General features: G+C 35.4%; 1 long non-coding RNA gene across 1 annotated transcript in view; it reads left to right on the top strand.

Moving 5' to 3' along the window:
* LOC134537582 (uncharacterized) overlaps positions 1-19,555 on the top strand; it is a 41,057-nt gene extending 21,502 nt beyond the window's left edge. The window contains exons 2-4 of the long non-coding RNA XR_010076007.1: positions 13,309-13,409; positions 15,763-15,906; positions 17,871-19,555. This is a non-coding gene — a long non-coding RNA (uncharacterized LOC134537582). The remainder of the gene's footprint in view (positions 1-13,308; positions 13,410-15,762; positions 15,907-17,870) is intronic.
* Positions 19,556-19,782: the final 227 nt, after the last annotated feature.

The following is a 19,782-nucleotide window of genomic DNA, read 5'->3' on the forward strand; positions in this document are numbered from 1 at the left end:
ACACGCAATGAAGTTGATATTGAAAGTAGCAAACTTTACCTTCTAACCACGTTAAAATGTATTCCAACTGGAATGTTGATGCAAGTGAATGTGTTTTCACTGTAGTTATAGGTGATTTCACTAACAGCTCTGCTTGCGGCATTGCTAATAACATCTATGTGTTAATAGTTCTATAGCATTTGGCGTGACTGGCTGTAAATAAGTATCACTTAAAATTTTTCAATAATTCACTTGAAAGGTAGAAGTACACAATACAGGTTCCCAATTATTAAAAACAATGGAATGAAAAACATATATGTGTTTCTGCCTGTAAAAAAGTCTCATTTTAAAACATTGATTAATTCACTTCAACTAAAAAATCAAACAATGAAGTACTCGATTAATGTTGGAATAAACATGGTAATGAAGTCCTGCAAAGAGTTTCACATTTGTATTATTCTCTACTCTGTACGTTATTCTCCTCACAATTTTTTTTTAAAACCCCGTGCCATAGAGAAATATTCATTGCATACATTACATACGTTACACACGTTAACTCTGTTACCTACTCACTTGTGTTATCGCGTGATTCTGATAATACTCACCGGCTGAAGTTTCACTTTAAAAAAAATTCTTCCCTGAAAAAAAAAATAAAAACACTTTTTGATTTGACTATGCTCTTTTGCACTTAGTTCAGCATTTACCCGCAGGAGGTTGGGCTATGCAAGCCGCGGCACTCTGCAGCAACGCGGGTAACATATGCTTGCCCCTTACATCGAATAGCAGACAGACCACACAAGATTCAATATACTTCGTGAATACGACGGAAATAATGGAACGGAAATGTATAACAACGGTGCTGCCATCTGTGGCGGATGGCTCGAACCAAAGTTCAAAAAGGCAAGGAGAAACTTTATAGTATTACCTGTTTTGTGAATTTGAATAAATATGCGCGGCATTTTAATAAATTTCTTGGATCAGTTACAGAGCTGAGGTTTGGTTTTTTTCCCCCTGTATTTTCCATTTTAATCGGAGCAGTTTCTAATAATTTAATATTTCCGTCAGCTAATCGAATGGTCCGATAGTCGACGTAGCGAACATGCTGCTATCTGCGTGTGATGGTGGCAAGCTATGTTTACGATTCCGTCAGCGAATTCTAGCGGCGCGTGCGGAAAGTACGTGTGTTATTCGCGTCCACGATTGATCTTAAATACTTTTTTTTTGGCGTATATTAATCACTCTTGGCATTGAACAGCGCGATGCATTGCCATGCGGGCTTTTCTAATACGTTATGAACACATAGTTCGTGATACGGATTCATTCCTGGAAGTAATGTGTATGAATTGTGTATTAATTAATAAGTTCTGTGATTGATATCATAATGATTCAAAAAATTGAGGTTCATTTTTATGCCATGTTAGTTAATCATTTTAAAATTTATATATAGGATATATTCGATTAGTCCAATCAATAGCTGAATCTAGTATTTTAATAATAATTTTGCTCGTTACCAAGGTTAGATGTTACACATAACTGGTGAGTATTGAAAGACTAGCTAAATGATTATTTTCATTATCTGTGTCGTATGAGAATTCTTTAGTCTTTATATAGTCTGTATCACGCTTAGATTGCTGTAGATGTAGTAAATGGCTAATACTGTTGCCAGATAGTTCCACAAGGCTAGTTAGCATTAAAAATCTTACTTTGTATACCTTGGCTATTCACAATAAGGTTAAATGAGTGTATATTGACAGTATTAATACATATTATCTTTGAAATATTTGTGTAATGGGAGTGCATGCCATTCTTGTTTCTGTTTTAGAAAACGGTTGTGTTTCTGTTTTAGAAAACGGTCTTTTCGTTTTGTCGTGTTTTTGTCTCGTTTTGACTGTTGTGCTGAATTCTTTTGGCTTCAATATTTTTGTGCTGTCATCATTTGTGGTTTTTTTCGTTTCTCTTCTGTTTTTGGAAAACTATTATGTTTGTTTTGTCTTTTCGTTTTGCTGTGTTTTTGTCTCGTTTCAACTGTTGTGCCGAATTTTTTGGGTTCGGTATTTTTGTGCTGTCATCATGTGTGGTTTTTTTTCGTTCTGTTAGTCCATTTTTCTTTGTTTGTTGACCATATTCCTGTTGTGGAGTATTGTGAGGTATTTATATCATGACAACAGCAATTGTTTACTTAATTTGTGTTTTTGTCATTTGTGTTTTTTTTGTAGTTTTCTTCTACAGACATACCTGTGCTTAGCAATGGCGTATGTCCAAAAGCCTACATCAAGAGTATTAGTACAGTTGTAGTCACTCTGAAAGTAAAATAATTCTCCGAAATTCTCTAGTTGTATAAATGTAAAAAACAACCTTACAAAAAGACAAGGAAAAGTAATGAAAGGAACGAAAATAAAGAGGGAAAATAAAGTGGACAAACCATCTCCCCCCCCCCCCCCCTCCACAAATAAGCAAGCACGAAGGAAAAAACATTAATTTTTTAAACGTTGGTTTTTATGTGTCATAGAAAACGAGGTCATTAGCAACGTCAACACTTTAGCGACAAAGTTCATAGATACTGGGATAGGTATCGGTCATATCCAGCCAATCATTTTCCTATGTTCTTTGAATGACTTTTGCTTAGGTAATTTTTTTATTAAAAATGTTATTTTGGACATACACCTTTGATAATTACACTTTTTGCCATAAGAAAACTCAATAACGGACAAAAAATGAAAATTACATTAAAAAATGAACATGCAAACACTTAGTAAACAGTTAAAAATCAGCAAATTCTTAAGTTATCCCTACCAACCCCTGGAAGCTTAAATTTAAGTTCTTCGTTTTGTTTTAGTTTTTTTATCTACACCAACCATGGATCCCGGTCGTCCTTTTTGGCATTTCAGCATTAAGAGATTCTTATACTATTCATTTTACATCTGTACTTCTGCATCTGCATGAACAATGTCAAAGACATCATTCATATTTTCCAAAAAAAGATCTCTTCTTTTATTTCTGCAGTTCTAGACCAAATTTTCTGTAAATGTTTCCATTCATCATAGAGTTTGACTAACACATCACTGCAGTAGTCAGTTCTTATACAACAAATTCCTGGCTTTATGCAAAAAAAAAAAAAAACTTCTTGAATCACCAATGCTGCACTTTCTTTCTTTTTCATATTTAAAACTCCTATATTGTATAAAAATACTCTTAAAACTTGCCTGTTCGAAGGTTATTGGGCTCCAACAAATTGGTTGTAATTATAGCTAACAAGAGTGACAAAAAATACTTTCTTAATTTGCGTGACGAACTACCTGAATAAGTTGATGCTATGTTACAACTCTAGAAAGAACTCATCAAAAATGTAATTTTATACCAGCAGCACAAACAGTTATGAAACAATAGTTGAATAATCTATCTTCAAAGACTACATCATACTTGGTTATAAAATAACTGAACGAAGCACATAACGTAAAAACAGCTGCTTTGTTATAAGCCACACAGGTACTAAAAAATTGATATTAAGAGCGTGGTTATACGGAAACCCGAACTTCTTCAGGTGAACATGTTTAAGTAAACGTGTTTACAAACGCGAAAGTGTATGGTTGCATGGCAGTTGGTTTAAAGTGTGTTCAACTCCAAAACTGATTGTCTACTTACATCGAATGATTGTGTTGTGGACCCTGTTTATTTGAGCAAATGTACCTCTGTTAAAAATTTACCGCCAGAAACGATTTTAAAAACAATTAAATATTTACCTGTTGATAATTTTTTGGCTGCAGTCGATAAAATATTACACGAACTTGTGCCAGGAACATTCTCCATTTTGCATTTTTCGCAAAAAAAAAACTGTTTATACTCTTAACATTCAACAGCCAACCAGAGGCTTATGTAAAAAAAAAAAAAAAAAAAAAAAGGTGTTGTTCTGAACTACTTTGCAACTGGTTTAGGTTGGATGAGAAATGGTCTCGAACGAAACCTGTACAGACTGTGTGTAACTGCACGCAAAAGTTGAAATAGTTCAGAGTCCGTGTAACCGCGCTTTAAAATAGGAAGGTAGCAGAAATCAAAAGAAAACAGGTTCTGCCATCTGTTGGCAACTCGATGAAGTACGTGTGCTTGGGTCTCAGAGATCCAAAATGTGCACTGGTGTGTTAGTAATAATTCATATAACACAATTAACACTGAATATATGTAGTGACTTTTCATAATAACTTAGTAAAAACAATCACATGTTATGAAAAAAATTTGAATGCTAATTAAATCATGGAAACTCGCATTAATTTCAATTTCATATTAATTAATAAATAAAAACTCTTTAAAGTTAATGTATACTTACAAGTAATTACACAAGCACGATAACTAATTAGTAATGTTGAACTTGTGTCGAATTGTCAATGAAATGCTCATGTTCACAATTGTATTGCACTTAAAGTAGTTATGTTTTATTTCAGAAATTTAAACTTCTAGTGACTGGGGCATGTGAAAAGGTTTTTTTCTATACAGCAATTTTTGTTTTATTTTCAATTTAAATTATGCAAAATTTCATCAAGAAGTACCAAAATATTTTTTAAGGGGTGGTAAAGTAAGCTGGAATAGTTTTTCGAAATCTTTTGTGGACAGTACACATCCATACCTTTTTCTTAAATTTAATTAAGATGTAATGTGTGCGAAATTTCATCAAAGAGTACCAATTTTCTGCTTTAAGGGGTTAAAAGGTTAAACAAATAAAAAGTAGATATAATTATAATATTCTTATAAGATATTGTTAAAAATTCAATAATAAATTATATAAAATAGGTGGATAATTACAATTTGGCGGGAATTCGAATCTCGCGTTCAAAACGAGGCATTAAACCACTGAGATAAGCTGACAAATTTATGAGTGGTGGCGATTATTGATTTATCAATGGTGGGATACCAGGGTTATAACCTATTTCTAAAGTTGCAACCATTTTATGTTTGTGGCTAGTTTACAAAATGTTAACTTTTGCTATCGCGAAGACTTATTTGGTACACCCATGTGCTTGGTTCCTTCCCCCCCCCCCCCCCCCCCACCGTAATGTTCAGGAAAGCGAATATAGACAGGTTCATAGCGCCACGCGTGGTAAGATATCTGGTTGTCTGTACGACTTCAGAATTACCGCGCATGCGTTGCAAATTAAGATCTCACCCTCGATGAGCGTGTATAAGTAAAACTTAATTTATTTTTAAATTAATCAATATATGGACCAAAAATCGTTAGAGACAAGATAAACGTGAAGATATAAAGAAGAAAGACATCAAACTAAATTAAATAGTTTTTCAAGGGCCTTCACACCGTGTCAATATGATGGCAAAGATAATAAATCACAGAAAACTTGATTAAGATCCAAAAGTGAATTATCAACAATGCAGTAACCGTTTTCAGGAGACGGAGAAATAATCATCAACAATGCAACAGCCGTTGCCACGAAGATCATCGGGAAAAAGTGGTCGAAAAACATTGGAAAAATTAATTAAAAAAGATTTTGAAAAAAAAAACTTTTAGAGGTGCACGCGGAAAATCCCCCCGCCCCCCTCCTCAACACCCTAAAAAGAACATGTATAATCAACGAACCAAGTTTTTTCATGTGACTAGATTTGAATCACGTCCCTTGAGGTCTGAATTCGCACGCTCTACAACTGTGCTACTAAAACAATTGGGAATTATTAAGGAGGTTAATGTATTATAATCATTGTAATGCTAGTTATCTTTCATTTTTTTTAAAACCTGAAATTACTTTTTTACAATAACACTAATTTAGTTTACCAAATATATTTCATAGTAGTTTCACTATCTTAAAAGTTACATTCGGCACACCAGTACGTTTGGTATGTCTCCCAATATTCACGGGTTTTATGTTGCTAAACATGGGTCCATCATATGATTAACACAATTCCGTTCACCGACTTCCAATCTTACTCCTGTTGGGATGCCGTGTACCGAACCGAACGCTAAGTCGTTTACACGTAAAGTATTAAGGTAATATGCTCACGAGAGAGGACGAGGCAGCAACTAAAGCTTCGAGACGGAACACGCGAGGCGTCCTGGAACGAACACAATCACGACGCGTCAGGGACTGTACTTCTGCAGGTCTGCGAAGACGTGGAGCCTCACTTGCGCTCATTCGCTCCTCCGGCTTTTTTTTTACGCCTTCAGTCGCCTTTAATACTAACTCATTGGTGGAAAACCAAGCAGAATAAAAACTAGCCCGACCAGTCCGGTAAGCAGGTTATGAAAATGCGGCGCCTTGGTTGGATTCGAAGCCACGCCCTCTCAATCTCCGAGCGAAGCTGGCACTCCTAGCTACCGAGAGTTGGAGAGGAAGGAAGGGGGGGGGGGGGGGCATCAATACGTAACCACATTCATTTGTTCGCAATTTCGCCCCGGAAAACGGTTTCTGTGTGCATTATAAACAAAACAACACGGGTAAGTGTCAGTCACGCGCGTTAGAATCGAAACTTCACAGATAGAAGTATAGAATGTATATAAAAAAAAAGTGCGCAAGTTAGACACGAGTGCGTGCGCATAAACACAAAAATATTCAAATATGTTATCGAGCGTCCCACTCCTAATCGTTGCCTTCATGACGTGTTATACGAATGATAAGCGCATATGTTACAGAAGTACCTATGAAATAATATTATATTAACTAATTTTATTATGATTTATGTCGCAGGATATAACTAGGCCTATGCCTTGAGGTTATATAATTTTTTTATTCAAAACTATTTTTTTTGTTAAAGGACTCCTAAGAATTTTTTTCTGCGATAGTCTCACTTTATATATACGTTTATAAGACTAATGTATATCATGATGACATGTTGGCCGAGCGGGTGAAAGAGTTGCAATAGCTTGAATTATTATGAAAGTACCATCAAGTGTAGTTAGTACTTTGATGAGTGACCACGATTTTATTTCAAACTAGTGTGTGTGTATATGTGTAGGTATGTGTTTGTGCAGATGTGTGTGTGTTTGTGGTGATGTAGATGTGTGTTTGTGGTTTTATGTGCTTATGGTTTAGGTGTGTAGGTGTGTGAATGAGGTGTGTGTGTAGGTGTGTGTTTGTGTATGTGTGTGTCTGTGTAGATGCGTGTGTGTTTTTGTAGATGTGTGCTTGTGTGTAGATGCGTGTGTGTTTGTGTGTAGGTATGTGTGCATATGTGTTTGCGTGTATATGTATATATATATATATATATTTATTTGTGTGTGTAAATCACGTGGGTCCAACATCTTTTCCAGTTTTCTGAGACTTCCGCGCAGATGCAGCACCGCTAATCTCGGTCGAGTTCGTTAATGGGCAATATGCAACCGGAGGGGTATACATGGGGAAGGTTTTTTGATAACCAGAAAAATCTCTTTAACGTTCATAATATGGAAAATATCACATCCGTTTGAACGTATAACTTTAAGGAGTAATACGTAAATATTTTGTAGGAATAAGTTTTTGATACGACCAACCATAACTTTAAGGGGTTGAAGAAACAAGAGTTGGAGAACAAAAATGTCATAACTAGTTTTCGTACAAATTGTTTGTTAATCTTATAATTTTTATTTCTAACTTTTGTCTGAAACAATTTTTGTTTAGATGAACAATTGCTGCAAGGGTTGAAAAAATTAGTGGTACAATTAAAAAAAAATCATAACTCCCTTCATAGTTACACTATAAAATCCGTCCAAATCGTTTGTAAATCTTATAAGTTTTATCTGAACATTTTTCTGAAACAATAATTTTTGATATGACGAACCATTGTTGCAAGGGTTGAAAAAATAGAGGGGATAGAATTTAAAAAGATAAATTCCGTACCATGTACACTATTAAATCCCATTCTATTTTATTATAAAAATTTAAATTATTATCTAAAACATTCGTCTGAAATAATTTTTGATACGACCAACCATTACTGCAACTGGTTGGAATAAAGAGGGGTAGAATGACAAAAAAAAAAATCATAATTCCCTTAGTAGGCACACTGTAAAATTCGTTCAAATTGTGTGTAAACCTTAAAAATATTATCAAAACTTTTGTTTTAAATAATTTTTGATACAACCAACCCTTCATTGCTGTAAAGGGTGGATAGAGGGGTTAAAAAACAAAAACTAATTTTTAATTCCCTTATTGGGCACACAAACCATTACTGTAAAAGGTTCAAATAACCTGGGGTTGAAATAAGAATATATGTAAAACTTCCTTACAATGTGCAGTACTCTATCAAATTAATATTTATTTTTATTTAACCATTTGAATATTTTTGAAAATTTTTGTCTAAAGTAAATTTATCGTAACAAATCACTACTGCAAGGAGTGAAAATAACACGGGTATAAAGAAATACATAAAGTCATTACTTTTTTAATAGACATACTATCAATTCTAATATAATTTATTGTAAAACTCCTAAAATTTACCTTTGGCTGAAACAATTTTTTAACTAAACGAACTATTTCCATACAAACAAGGGTTGAAATTTAAAAAAAAAAATTAATACTTCCTAAGAATCTAATTGGTCGGAATTTATTTATTACCATCTTAATATTAACTTTGTCCAAAAATATTTATACGACCACACATTAATAAAAAGGTAAAAAAAAAAAAGTGTTTGAAGGCCAAAAATAATTGCGTAACTACCTTAGTAGGCATTATATGGAATTAGTTAAGGCATTTAATGCTGGATGCATTGAGTTAAACACATTCAAATCATTTTCGCTGCGTGGATAATGATAAAATGTTTAATCGATTTCTTTTTGCATGTTGGCGAACATATACGATGTTATGTACATTTGTGTTCTTAAAATATTCCAGGAGTTTATGTAAGTTTCCGATCTTTTTTCCAGAAGAAATAATAGGTACTTCGAAATCTACCTAGGCCTGAAGGTTGAGCCGAAAGGTGTTTTTTTTTCTTTTTAATTTATGAATACGTTTACGATTTAAAGCGGTTTATTTTTACTTATAGGCGTGTTATGAAACGCGCCTCAGCATCCAAGGCCGTGCGGTTGTGTAAACCAGCACACTCAAAATGGCAGGTCTCAGTTTACGGCAAGCTTAGTAATCTCACATACACACGAGTCGTTTCGCCATAAGCTCACGATGGCTAGTGATACGTAGGATGAAGCGGCAGTTTGTATTTTTTTTAAATAGGAAACCCCTCTTACAAAAAAAAAGTCGCTTGACTTGACGTTTACAGAACGGGTTGCCGAGTCCTGGCTCTGACTTCTCAGGAAGCGATAACTTGCCAAGTTTACTCGCGACAGGTTGGACCCTTGAACCGCGTTCCGTTGTTTGCACGATGGCACGAGCGTGCGTTACCGCGAAAATCGTTCCGTTACTCTCCTGCTCGCGTTTGTTTTTAGAAAGTGAAAGAAATTGCTTATATGCAGTCAGTTGGGAGTTTCGTTATAACTGTGGACGTAGCAGACACTTCAAAATACTTAATTAATGTCGTATCTCCAGTAATTACTTATGTTTTTCCATCTGAGTTTCTCCTTCTGCATCAACTAGCTACACATTTTCTCTGCTTAAGTAGTATTCTAAATTATTTTGCTTTTGATAGTTTCGTAATTTTTGATCATTATTTTAAATAAATTCATAATTATACTACTATTATTTGTTTATAAAATGTTTTTAAATTTAATATGTGTTTATTTATTGTAGAAACTTAAAGACCAATTTTTATGTCAACCCTGCATGAATTAAAACCTGTAACCGTGTTGTACACAGTTTTAAATTAAGCATATTTTGTATCCTTTGTCGTGTATTACTTAACTTTTTGTAATATCATTCAAAAAACAATAAGAAAAATTGGTTTCCCCCCAATTCTACAAACTCGAGTTTTTTTTCAGGGTTTTGGGAAATCCAAAATTTATTGATTTTTGGATGACATACAAAAATGTGAGTAATACATGTCATACAAACAAAAGATTAATTGGCACAAAAAATTGGCCTTTAAGTTTATATAAACTATTAAATGAATACGAATTAAATTTATACATAAAAAAATTGGTAACAAATTTTTGTAGACTTGGAGTTCAGATTTGTCAGTGTGACAACTTTTAAAGCCAAGCAATTTCCTTTATGAAACATCATCAGTTTTACAATTGCAATGCTTTCACTTTGTAACTTGTAGACTCGCAGTTTCGGGCCTATTCATTTCACTAATTAATAACTCGATTACTCGAAACAATTAACCTCGTACCCACCAAACGTTCGCACCTCATACAAAATTTTTTTTCTCTACTTTCACAAATAATTACTGTAGAAAGCAGTTGCCAAGAAATATTTTGTAATACTACTGAGAGATATTGTAATTTTGTACAAAACATGGGTATTGTTTTTTCTGAATGTATGAAATACGTTTTTTTTCTCGAGAATACGGAGTATTTATTACGAAAATTGGCGCATAATGTTATATTTTAATCGATGTTTAATTGAAATATAATGATTTTAAACCATTAAAATGATAATCGAATATTAAACAATATCTTTTTTGTATCGTGATCATTATGCGCGTAGTCAGTACTGGAAAGCCATTCCGGGAACGGTTTGAAAATAACTTAAACTATTGGAGGTACTGGGACAACACAAAGCATAATTAATTGTCCGGGTAAGAATCCGAACACAATATAAATGCGAACACTAGTTTGTAGTGATGCAGTTGTTTTCATGTAAACGTAAAAATATACAAATATATGCAATTTTCATGAATATTTATGTTCCATTTACAAAAAAAAAAAATACAGTGCATGGCGTCATTACCCCAATCCTTTTGTACTTCGAACCTCCCGGGTATGTCGCACGAGGTTGGCCGTAATTTCGAGTTATGGAACGTGTGCCCCATGCGCACGGTGCGCACGGTGCGCACGGTGCAATGAGCGGGTCAGCCTCAGTTGATCCTTGCCGGCTCTCGACTGGGCCGCGCAGCATTCTGCCGCGCAAGAGCTGTTCCCACGCGTCTATCGCGTGATACTGTAACAGATTTCAACGGCTTCAAGTTGGATTCAACAGAAGTTAAGATGTTGGGATTTACCTTTAAAAAAACATGACTACTAACTCTTTTTTAAAACTATTTTATAAGAAATTACACATAAGAAGCGTAAAAATATAATTTTTTTTTGTTTATGAAGAAAATTTCATTTGTTAATTTCTGAATTAAATGGCTAAATATGTGAAAATATGGTAAAATTTAGGTTCATAATAATAAAAAAATAATATCTCCGAAGCTTAAAAGACCACAATGGTAAAATTTTTTAATTAAAAAAAAAGCCTATCTCCGAAGCTAAGAACTGCAAGAAATTTTCCTTACATTGGTAATGCTTGTTTATTATTCGTGCGACCAATATCTTACTTCTGGCTTTGTTAGCTTTGAAGATATTTTTTATTATAAACCTAAATTTATCATCTTTTCATCCTCTTAGCTAATGAATTAAAAACTAAATAAATCATACATAATGCACATAAATGTGCATGCATGTTATTCGTGCTCAGTTTGTTTTCTCATGCTCTATGCTCTAGTAGAATCTGATAGAAGGAATTTTTTTTTTTACTGCATTATTATAAAAAAGTGTTCATTTTCTGTGCAGTTAAAACCTTGGATGAACTACTTCAAGCATTTGCAATGTGGTATGTCTGCGACCAGACACAAACACGTCCTGTGGAGGTCGAGTTGGCCACGCAAATATCCAGTCACTTATAAGTGTTAAATAAAATGAAACGTGTTCAAGCACACGGGCACTATTTCATTAACTGTCTGCGATATTACCCCCCCCCCTCCCCTTCACCTTAACAGATACTTTCCTGTTCTCAGTTTAGGTCAAGAATAAAGCAAAACTTGTCCAGGATAATTTTAAACCTCATTTATCACACAAATGAACTGTTCTTGAAGTACCGATAAATTTCCTAGCAAAATCTTCCCACGGGGTTTCCTCTCTATTTCCACCAGAATGATGCCAGAATGTTCGTGGTTTTGCATCTTAAAGTTATTCATTCCGAATCACGTCATCGAAAAGTTCAAATCTGTAGACGAATATATATATATATATATATATATATATATATATATATATATATATATATATATATATATCACGCACTTAGGTATTAATGAAAATGTTTAAATGCTATTTTGTTTAAATGTGAATCAACAACCCTTTCAAAACGTTTTCGCCTGGTTCATAGAACTCAAAATGTTCGCAAATGATAGTATTCGAGGGCTCTGCATTTTTGGGTGCATTGACCCAAAGTCAGTCAGACGCTCGAATACTTCACGTTAATGTAACTTTATATATATGTATTTTTATGTGTGTATATATATATATGATGAAATGATTGCATACTTTTATGAATAAAATTGAATCATTTTTATTGAATTATCACTATTTTGTATGGATACAAAGAAGGAGTGAAATAAATCTACAATTTAATTGATAAATTTACTTTCATTTGCACTCATTAATTCAAATATGTTTATTACTTTAACGAAGAGATTATATTTACTATAACTTTTATACATGTTTGCTATTTAACTTCTTCCTATCTGTGTTATTCTGTTAAGGATAGGACGATGATAGGAAAAGTAGGAAACGAATGGGAGTGTTTCAAGTTTAATGTGCCTCGAAAAAGTCAAATCAAGCGTATATATATATATATATATATATATATATATATATATATATATGTCACACGTGGACTCCACGCACAAACCTTTTTTATCCCTGCTAAGGGGCCCAGAAATTATCTTTTTGACGTGACAACGTCTAATAAATCGATGAACGCCGGCTGCACGCACGAAAAAGTGTCCCGATACGCTGTGTCCCGTTACGCTAATTGTACGCTTGCGCAGCATCTATCTCCCTTCTACTCGATTGTAACAACCATCGATTTGACTTTTTCGAGGCACATTAAACTTGAAACACTCCCATTCGTTTCCTACTTTTCCTATCATCGTCCTATCCTTAACAGAATAACACAGATAGGAAGAAGTTAAATAGCAAACATGTATAAAAGTTATAATTAAAATAATCTATTCGTTAAAGTAATAAACATATTTGAATTAATGAGTGCAAATAAAAGTAAATTTATCAATTAAATTGTAGATTTAATTTCACTCCTTCTTTGTATGCATACAAAATAGTGATAATTCAATAAAAATGATTAAATTTTATTCATAAAAGTATGCAATCATTTCATCAATGCTTTGTTATGACGTTGTCACTTTAAACTATCGTCCGTAAACCGACTTTACAGACAACCATTTTTTTTTTTGATGCGAGACAGGTTGAGAGCTGCCTCCCCGACATCATTCAAAATGTGACTCGGAATATTTTGTTTCAGAAAGCTGGTGTTCCACGTGCTGTACCTCAGTTCGCGCGCCAGGCCGTATGACTCCTTGATGTGATTGCGGCCACGAGACGCGGCACATTCGAGCGGGGAAGGTCAGGAAATTCCGAGACCCATGTTATTGGATTAAGTGGTAGATTTTCCTTGGTCAAGTGTCAGCTTGATCTGCGCTAGTGACATTTCTACGCAGTTATGTTTTAACCGATTGCACAGAAACTCTGTGTAGTTGAAATTCGATGCTATTTTTTTATACTGTTATCTTATACGATTTGCTCATAACCTTAATTGTAATTATTTTGTTTCATTTCCCTAGTTTACACTTAAATAATGTGTAATAATTATTATATAACCCAACTACGTACACGCATAATTAATATGTACAACATATATTTATTTTGCTAAGCCTGTTTTACCATGTTAAATTTTCAATTGGTTAAATAAAATGTAGTGATTTCACAATCTGGCACGTTCCATGGGAGACAAAACACAAAATTACCAAATACGTAATTTTTGTATTTAAAACCTTATAACTTGACTATATTGCCAACAATATATAACAGTTTGAACATGGCTTGGAATAAACAATGACACAGCTGGATGAGATAATATTAGCACATTTATGACACAGTTTCTCTATTGTTTCATTATTAATTAAACTTTAAATAAAACTTTGAAGATCACTCTTATGTGTATTGGATGTAATAATTTAGGAATTACAATTTTACCTTCATTATAGAAATACATATTAAAAAAAATTATTGATGAGAATTGTGTTTGTAGATTTATTTTTTTTAGTAGACTGCCCCGCATTTTAAGTAGGACTTATTTAACAGTTACTGTCTCGCGTCTTAAGTATTTATAATTTTTATCTTTGCAAGTCTTACATTGTGTACGAATTATGAGATATCGTGGAGCTATAGTAAGTGTTACGTGACGTTGTCTAAAATTCGACTGTTCTCAAAATAAGTGTTAAGAGGAGTAATTCTGCTCGCTGTTGTTTTGTCAACAGTATTAGTAAGCAAACTCACGTAATTGCCAGTGTCTGCAAACATACATCATTCTGTGCTTTGCATATTGAAGATAGGAAATGGGTATCACGGGTGGTACTTTCGAGAAGGCAAGTATCAAATTTGAGACAAAGTCACATGATACATATACTGCAAAGCTGGAGTAACGACGCCACGACAGGCCCGACACACTCAGTAGCCAATGGAATACAAGTTCGTCGTGTCGTGCCTCACGACGGGAAGCAAAACGGAAAACCTTACAAAACTAAACGTCAAAAATATTTATCTGAAATATTTACTTGGTAAATCTTTATGCTGAAAAACGAGATTTAGTTTTAAGATTGGGGTATACTTTCACGTTTGGAGTGTAACATCAAATGTTTATTGCGTTTCTTTTTTAATTCTTCGCATAGCTAACAGTGGAATTATTATTTTTTTCTGTCCCTTATTAAACTGTATCTTGCTTCCTTGTACATTGTACAAAAATAAACGTAATCCCACTTACCCCTAGAGACGACTAAATGTTTTATTGTTATGCGCTTCAATCATCAACAGGAAATAAAAGATTCCTACAGGGCCCACGCTGTTTTACCAACTCTGACGTGCTGGAACGATGTACGTACGTGCAATCGGATTCGTCGAGGCATTGCGACTACAGCGACCGTGGCTGACCGAAGCGAACAGAAAGCGAACAGGCACTGAGCTAAGTAGTTTCCGTCCAATCACAGGTCGATCGCCGGCACTTATTTTATTTATTTATTTATTTGTATTCCATTCAGCCTTCTTTTGGTAAAAACCATAAGGCTATGGAACATGTCATTTACATATTTTCTGTTATACATATACATACAGTTTTACATGTACACAGTTTTAAATAGACACACATATTTAGTTTTATATACTTATAACTTTGAAGTAAAACAAACATTGATAATTTTTTTCCAGATAATCTGAATTATTTCTTTTATACATACCCACCAGGGGCGTAGCCAGGAGGGGGGGGTTAGGGGTTCACACCCCCCCCCCCTTAGCACCAAATCTTTAATTAATTTCTTATTCATCACTCAAACAAATTTCATATTAAAATTAATAAAAATTTTACCATTACAATAATTAAATTTAAGTACCGAAAACTGCTAAAATAGCTCTATTTTACACCTTGAAATCCAAATTTTCCCGGGGAAGGACCCCCGGACCCCCCCGCTTTATTACAGGGGGGGGGGGGCGCCCATGCTTCTTAACACCCCCCATACACAAATCCTGGCTACGCCACATACCCACAGACATGATATGTCAAGCAATTTCTTATATTTATTAAGTAAGAGAAAAAAATTAAGCAGGATTAAGGGTATTAGGATATTGTTGTTAGGCTCCAAAGTTTGCGTTAGTTTATGAAATGGATTTTGCGCGCACTCGAGAGAACACTCCCGTGTGTTTGCAGGTTTTCGGCGGAACTCCGAGGCGAAACCAGGGGAAGAATCGTTCCTGGGAGGGAAACGGAGTCTCCGGGTGCCTTGAAGTTGGTATCACTGCTGCCCTGCTTCCCGCGTCTTTTCCTCGGACACCACGCCGGCTGGAGTGCAAGGTGGAATATGCAACTGTGCGGAACTAGGAGGTTGTGAGGCGGCTAACACACCCGTTCGAAAATGAGTATAACAAACATTTTGTAATTTAATACACACGAACATTCTACAAAAAAAAATTCAATTAATTTTAATATCGTGCAGATGATAATTAATTCTGATATGTATAGGGGATAAAAGAATTTTTGACAAAAAAAATATAAGTACATCTGAGTTATTTACTGATAATTTTAACAACAAGATATTAAGAGACCACACAATAAGAATATAATATAAAAAAATTCAAAAGGGCGAAACTACAAAAAAGCAAGTCTGCCAAAAATACTTTCGGGCGTACAAGCATATATTATATATTATATAATAATGTTTTGTGAAAAATTTTCACATTTTTATTTTTTATTTTCTTAGTTTTCACTTTCAAGGTGCTGGCAAAATGTTGATACTTTGCTTCTTGGCTTTTCGTTGGCAAAAATGCAGATGGTGAGAGGAATAAGATAATATCTTATTATATTATATTATAATGTATTTAACAAAAAATATATTTTTTCGTGCTTGATTGATGATTATGTAATTAAAATGAGCCTTGATTCTTGGAGGTATTAATAAATTAAATAAGTGTCTGTTATAAAGTTTAAGTCCCTCTGTTTGCAAATAGATAGCAAAACAAAGCGTAGCTCTGTGAACTCTGACGATAGAAGTTTGTTTAATAGCTTGAAAGGCAATCGCTAGGAAGAATCTTAAATATGCCATGAAGTGAGTGTTGTTAGACAATGATGTTAACAGCACATCAGCAAGAAATAAGTCTTAAATTTCATTTTAACCAAAAAATATGTTTTGCTACTCAGAGGGAAATATGAATTGGGGGAGGGGAGGAGAGGGGGGAGGGTTTTCAGTTTGACTTCAATCATTACTAACAAGGTTCTTACCTCAGTGATTGAACGTATCGTTATTTACAGGAAAAATGACCATCTGGATAGTAGCCTGATATGTCAAACAAGATACTTAAAAATGCGGCGAAGTTTTTTTTATTTAAATGAGCTCGTTAGCTGCAGTTTTTTACCGGTTGTGTCGACGGTGTTGATGTGAACAAGTGCGGGTGATATTTTTATAAGTACATTTTTACCCGTTTCTAACTCTACACTAAGCGTATCAGGTGTTTATATGTTTGAAGCATGATTGACCTTTCACAAACCTTTTTAGTGGGGGCACCAAAAACTCGGAAGCACGAATATAGACTCAATGATGTGTCTTATTGACACAAGAATGCCGAGCAAAATAACTGGTCGTCAATATCTAACTGCAAGCAATCCTGCTTCCGTACCCAGACCGCCTGTAAATAACTTTAAATACAGTATACTGACTTAAGCAGTTATGCCTCTCAAAACTTTCAGAGACGAGTTATCGCGTGTCTTGCGAATGATACAAAGAATCGGTCACGGAAAAGCCTACAAGCTAACTTAAGTGGCATCTACAAAAAAAAAAAAACAATCGACATCAATAATTATTAAAAATGAAGAAGTTAAAAAAAATCCCGGCATGTACCCAAGACAATCATTGTTTAGATTCTCTCATTCACAGATCAGAGCGCATGCGGGACGAGAGATGGACGCATCCCTGAGTCCGCATCCTGCCGCTGATTAATTGTGCGTTAATGATTCCATGTCCACTCTCAGAGGACTACTGGTCTTTAAAGGGCCTAAGTTATGAATATGCAGATATAAATTGGCCACGCACCAGTCAAGCACGCCATGAAAATAAGTTTGCAAGCGCCAAGGCAGATTGGTTTTGGTTTTGATAATTTAATTTTCCATACTTAAATGATTAAATTTACAGCCCAAGTGAGATCAGTTTTGTTGCACTGGTTCATTACCTACGGCTAATGTCGAGTGCTGGGCAGATACGCGTGTTATTACCAACACTACCTCATCGCCAGTGCCTCAAGACTGTGCCTCTCTTTGCCTTTTAGGCTTGTTGTTTAACCCACGGAACAAACAAGAGAGGTGAAGTAACTGCGCGTCTGTTCCAAGGGACCCTCCCGGTGCTTCCAGCGCGGTGTCTCCTGGCACATCGGCGGAAGAGCGGACAGGGGCGCGCTGCGGGAACGGCAGTGGGGCCTTACTGTGCAGTGAACCACGCCGCGTCGACCAGGATGGCTCGTCTCCCCGCACCGGCCAGAGGTCGGGGTCCTCGAGCTGACGGCGGCGGCTGCGGCGACGACGACCGTCCACGGGGTCGCAGCGTCTCTCCCAGAGGCGCCACGTCTCCCCTGGGAAGCGGCCAGCCCCCAGGATGCACCTCACCCCCCAGGTGTTGCCTCGATGACGACGACGACGACCGACCAGGCGTGACTCCCTCCGGCCCCAGGACAGCGAGGCGGCGGTCCGTGGCGACTGCGCCGTGGCCTCGTCACGTCGTGCCGGATGCTGGGGGTCCCGTCGCGTCTCTCAACTTCAGGTGCACTCACACTTGCCTTTAAAGGCCCCCCCGGTCTGCCCGGGCACACACACACGACGCGCAGAGCTCCAGGGAAAAAAAAAACAACGCGATTTCCAAACTACTCAAGATATCCGGGTGGGGGTCTGCTTACGAAAAAAAAAAAAAACATTTAAGAGTTCGCTGAGGGCCAAAAAAAGTACTTTTGATTTCGGATTAAGTTTTTAAACTGTAATTTTTAGATCAGTTAAGATGTCTAAAACGCATGTTTTCAGAGTAATTTTTAGGCGTAAAAACAACCAGTACAGATTCTTGTAAACACTTAAGGGACTTGAATCACACCTTTATCTTCATTTATCGGCCAAATAATGTTACGGTCAACCGCTCAAATTTCACAGTTGTCCTGTGATGACGAGAAGACTGCGAGTCAGTCCACAGTCTTGCGCTTAGAGGCGATACCGCGCTAAAAGCACCAGCGACCGTCGCACTCATCATCCCGCCTCACTGACACACATACACCCCTGACGAGGTGTCCCAGCTTTCATTCGCTATGATTTCACTTTGACCTGTACTTGCACAAGTTAAACCATATCCCTACCCTCAAACTTCTGTTCTTAACGTCAGTGCAATAGTGATATCTGATTGATTTTTTTTTTAAAAAAAATAATTAAAATTCTAATATTCACATGTTTAAGGTTGATAACTTTGAACTATTTACATATGCACTCGTAATTCTAAACAATGATATTTTGCATCAAGTATTTACAATAACACATCTGTTAATAGACAATAAATATAGTATAAAATAGTGTCATGAATGTCATACTGATTTACTATTAGCTGTCATTAATTGACAGATCAAGTTACATAGACAACTTCTTGATGAATTACTCAAATGCTCTGCCATGGCTGTACTGATCATTAATGTAGTTCAGTATATAGTAAGGAACACAAAGAAATGTTTTTGAAAACAGTAAATATCATCAGCACATATTTGCAATAAACTTAATAGCAAGTACATATTGATAACAAATTCACAAATTCATTATTAAAAAATAATTTCAAAAGAAAGCTTTGTCTTTGCTTTTTAACTTCCTTGTCAGGCATGCAGCCAGTGTAGCTTCTTTTACTTGCAGTCATTTAGGTATATTTCGAAGAAATACCAACCTTCTCTAGCCGTTACCATATATATATATATATATATATATATATATATATATATACTAGCTGCAGTACCCGGCGTTGCCCTGGCTGAACACAGGGTGAAGGTGACCTTTTTCGAAATCAGATGCAGTTAGTAATTGTCTTCTTAATTTGAATGCCAAGTGTGCAAACTAATTTATATCACTTCAGATCCCGACAGACGTTGTTCTGCCAGTGTATAGTTATTTACCTGTTTATATCTAAAAATTGGGGGTTTGTATGTAGTCTAGACTCTATAAAGA

This window comes from Bacillus rossius, chromosome 12 (genome assembly GCF_032445375.1).
Source record: "Bacillus rossius redtenbacheri isolate Brsri chromosome 12, Brsri_v3, whole genome shotgun sequence".
Taxonomy (NCBI): Eukaryota; Metazoa; Arthropoda; class Insecta; order Phasmatodea; family Bacillidae; genus Bacillus; species Bacillus rossius.